The sequence below is a fragment of the Astatotilapia calliptera genome, chromosome 2 (assembly GCF_964374335.1).
Source record: "Astatotilapia calliptera chromosome 2, fAstCal68.1, whole genome shotgun sequence".
NCBI classification, from domain to species: Eukaryota; Metazoa; Chordata; class Actinopteri; order Cichliformes; family Cichlidae; genus Astatotilapia; species Astatotilapia calliptera.
In genome coordinates, this window is record NC_137423.1 from 3,405,879 (window position 1) to 3,410,717 (window position 4,839).

Below are 4,839 nucleotides of genomic sequence, written 5' to 3' on the forward strand. Positions count from 1 at the left end.
TCTCACCTCCTCTGGGTGCTCCTGATATGAGCTTAAGTCCTTCATGACAAGGGCCATTCAAGAGTAAACCCAGGACTTATAGGATGAAGCTGGTTGATTAAAAAGTTCCATTTCTGGATGTAATCAGTGATTACCGTTGGCCCAGATGAAATATCCATGAACACAAAGTGTGCTCCAACTCTTGTGATTTGTCCCAAAATAAATAAAATATAATTAAATTGAATAAAGACTGATTACAGTACATAAGGAATTTCTTTTTCACAGACATCATTATTATAGTCATAAAACGTTGCAATTTCTTACATAGTATTTATATTATTATAATTATAATTATATCATTATTAATACTTTTTATATTATTTTTATAAATATATGCATGTATTAAGCATCTAAAGAATAAATATCTTCTCCTAAAATCGTTCTGCATTGCTTCTTTAGGCCACTGTGAGCATCTATTACGTCACATCTGGCCATTTTCAACATAATTACTTTGATGTGTTTAGAACTTAGATGATATTTTTGTTTTTCTTGGGCTTCATTAAAGCCAAGACATAAAAATAAGAAATAAGATTTAAAAAATGCAATATTCAGTCAGAAATACAGCAATGTTGCAGTTCAGCTCTGATCTACATGGATATGCAAATTTACATACACAACTACAACAAAACTAAAATCTTATTAACTATAAGCAGTCATGCTTTTGATCACCTATTCAAGGCCAAAGGTCTTCACAGCTTTGTAGATTTCATGCTTCTCCACCTTTGACTCTTTCATTTAGCATCTGTCAGCTTCTATCATGGTAAAGACAACAGCAGAAAACATCCATGTGTCCTTATTCTGGGAAATGGAGAAAGAAAAAAAAATATTGGAAAGATCAAAACTTAACCATAAAAGATTCATATTTCTGAGGATATTGCTGTCATTAAGTACTTTACCTGTTGTGTTTTCTGACCACAAAAGTTTTTCTGCTGGACAAGTGCTTGATTACAGAATAGACAGATGACAATAAATACAAATGTAAAGATTTTTTAACTTTTGATCTGTAGCGAACTGTGAGTAACTTTGATTACCTTTGTGATGATCATTGTTGTTTCTTTTGAATGTGTACATGAGGACAGCTATAACAATATTATACCCACACACAGCAGAAAAATAATCGTACTTCCTGGCTGTGACGACGGAGTGTCTCCTGAAACAAGTTTGATGTTACCTCAAAGTTATAAAAATTGTATTAATTAATTGTCACTGTACATACTGGCACTTAAATATTATATAATTTACATATTATATGGATTAATTTAAAAATCAATGGGACGGGTACCTTGAATATTAAGTATAGTTCCATTTCCAGATATTATTTCCCCACATGTGGCCACAGCACAGTAGTAAGTCCCAGCATCAGAGGAGCTGACGCTCTTAGAGAAGCGATAAACACATCTTTTCTGAGGGTTAGATCTGTTCTCATATTCATTATGTCTTTTCCCGTCAGTGTAGATGATGTTTGGATGAGATCCCGCTCTGAACCAGAAAACATTATGATCTCCTGGACACATCTTGTTCTCAGAATCGGAGAAGACTGAACACTCGAGAGTCGCTGTGTCTCCTGAATAGACTGGATTTGATTCCATCTGCTTTTGGACAACGATATAGTTTGATGACCTCTGAGTGTTTCCTGTGTAATACAAAACACAAAGACATTCTTCAAAACATGCTCAGAGATTTTTAAAATGTTTGTAAAAGTAGAACAGTTGAATACCTTTTACTAACAAATACATCCCGCTCCATTCACCACTAACACAACTGCCTTGCTCACAGTGATAGTAGCCCTCATCTTCTTGGACTGTCTTCACAATAGTCAGGTTGCCAAAATGTTTATCAATTTTTGCCTTAAATCTTGATTCAGGAAACTCTGGAGTATAAACAGGCTGTGTAGTTCCATAAAATGTAACAACTAATTTAAGAGCATCTCCGACACTCTGCTTGTACCACTGGACTCTACTGCTGATCTCTTTAGTAGTTCTAGCGCATGTTAAAGTTGCTGCTTCACCAAGATGAGCGGTTTTCACTGGAACCAGAGAATCTGAGTGAAAACAAAACATAGAAAAAATCACGAGACAAAAATAATTTAAAATTTAAAAATACTCTTGTTATTGTATATACACACAAATCTATTCAACATAAATAATTATATTTCAGACATATAATCAGAATAAAAAAGCACTTACAGCGTTGATGGAGAAAAAGCAATCAAATCAAAAAAATCAAATCAAATCACTTTTATTGTCACATCACATGTGCAGGCACACTGGCACAGCACATGCGAGTGAAATTCTTGTGTGCGAGCCCCACAAGCAACAGAGATGTGCAAACACAACAACACAAACGAGCAAAATACAAGAATGGCCAACCTGAGACTAATAAATATATGTACAATATATAATAGTGTATGCATTTCTGGATGTGTATACTAAATATTTTCCTACGTGTGTGTGTGTGTGTGTATACACATTTTTACAAATTAAATAGTAAAAAAAATAAAAATAAAATAATAATAATAATAATAATAATAATAAAATATATAAAATATACAGAGTTGAATATGTGCAAAACAAGTGGCATTTATATACAGTATGGAGTGCATAATGTTAAATGCAGCCCATAATATGATCATCTTGACACTGCTCCTTTGTTGTGGTGTTTCAGCAGGTCTAAGAGGAGAACTGTACATGTTGGGTTAGACTATAAAATGTATTTGATTGGTTAACATAGAGCAGGCTTAAAAGTACACTTCCTGTCACACTGGATGTGTACTTACCTCCCCACATGAACGTTCTAAAACATATTTAGAAATTTTTTTAGAAAAAACTCTTTTTCTTGTTTTCTGAATATTTCAGATTAGTCAATTTTCACATTTGACTATCTGATAGGAGAAGTTAATCACAGAAACAGTAAAATGCAGTTCTATTCCTGGTTGTACTACTTGCTGCAAGAAATATCTCAAATACATTATACTCTGCACTTTAGAGAAAATTTGCAACCTGCATGTTTCATTGGTGCAAGGCCATGTCATGTTATTCTTCGGAAGAGCTGAAGAGCAGGATGAACAAATACTAAATGGTTTTGCTTCTTCAAAGACAGAACTAATATGCAAGTTGTAGAGCATTTCATAGAAAACAGCAGCAGACACTTAATTATCTTAAGTTTATTACTTAAGTAATAAAATTCTATCCATCCACTTTGGTTACCTCAGTTTTGTTAAGAAGAAATGCCAGACATCTTTATCGATAATCTGCAGCATTTCCAGGATTAATACTAAGGTGTGTCTCCTACGTTCAGCTCCTGCTTCAGTGGGAAATCTATGACATAACATGTCCATGTCTTGGCCGATATCCTGTAGTGTAAAAATGCATTTACATAGTACTTATAGAAACACATGAAATAGGTGGGAGAAACAGCGGTGGTGCCAAAATTTCAAAATTAATCCTCATTCAAAACCAGCCCAGTGGACAACTGGCAAAAGCTCCAAGGGTAAAGTTTCTTTTTCATTACCATCCAATATAAGATAAGATAAATTATGATTACCGCTGCAACAAAGTACATAAGCATCTAGAATAATAGGTGGCTGTAGCTCAGGTGGCAGAGCCGGTCAGCCACTAATCAGAAGGTCGGTGGTTCGATCCCAGGCTGCCTCCTGGCAGCATGCCAAATATCCTTGGGCAAGATACTAACCCCATGTTTGCCTACTGGTGGTGGTCAGAGGGCCCGGTGGCGCCAGTGTCCGGCAGCCTCGCCTCTGTCAGTGCGCCCCAGGGCAGCTGTGGCTACAACGTAGCTTCATCACCAGTGTGTGAATGTGTGTGTGAATGACTGAATGTAGTGTGAAGTGCTTTGGGGTCCTTAGGGACTAGAAAAAGCGCTATAGGGTTTTATCAATAAAACCCTAAACTGGCACAATTTTGCTGACAGACGTTAGAATGAATAAACAGTACAGATAATCTGTTACCTCAAAATGTCTTCATTTATTATTCATTCATTGGTTTAACTGATAGATCGACACATTTGTATGGATGTATATTGTTCAATTACTTTAGCTCACTTTAGCTCACAAGACAGCACCAAATGCAAACGTGCACCCGGTCAAATCCTTCTGCTCACCGGACCTGGAGTACCTGATGATTAAGTGCCGGCCATTCTGGCTACCGAGGGAATTTACAGCAGTATTATTACGGCTGTTTACATTCCCCCACAAGCCGACACTGACCGAGCACTCAGGGAACTGTACAGCGCGATCAGCAGCGAGGAAACCGCACACCCAGAGGCAGCGTTTATCACAGCCGGAGACTTTAATAAGGGAAACCTGAAGAAAGTCTCACCCAAACTCCACCAACACATCCATTTTAACACTCGTGGAGATCGGCTACTCGACCACTGCTACACCTCTTTCCGGGATGCGTACAAAGCCCTCCCCCGCGCCCCATTCGGCCAATCAGATCACCGCTCCATCCTGCTCCTGCCCGCCTACAGGCAGAAGCTGAAACAGGAAGCTCCAACCCGGAGGGCGGTACACTGTTGGACGGACCAATCGGAGTCTGCGCTGCGGGACTGTTTTGATCACGCGGACTGGGAAATTTTCACGTGGCTGCTAGGGACATTGATGAATACACAGACTCAGTCTGCGGATTTATCAGGAAATGCGTGGAAGATGTCGTCCCATCCAGAACAGTCAAATCCTTCCCAAATCAAAAACCCTGGATTAACGGAGATGTTCGCGCGGCACTGGCGGCACGGAACACCGCCTTTGCCTCCGCGAACACATCGGACTACAAACACGCACATTAC

At 38.2% G+C, this 4,839-nt stretch overlaps 1 pseudogene across 1 annotated transcript; it reads right to left on the reverse strand.

Annotated features, from left to right (window-relative positions):
- Positions 1–277: 277 nt before the first annotated feature.
- On the reverse strand, positions 278–4,549 carry LOC113009384 (signal-regulatory protein beta-2-like; annotated as a pseudogene). Its single transcript, XR_013910407.1, has 6 exons — positions 4,374–4,549; positions 1,757–2,080; positions 1,322–1,672; positions 1,071–1,189; positions 936–979; positions 278–837 (listed from the first exon to the last, which is right to left on the reverse strand). The product of XR_013910407.1 is annotated as a signal-regulatory protein beta-2-like (transcript).
- Between the last annotated feature and the right edge of the window lie 290 nt (positions 4,550–4,839).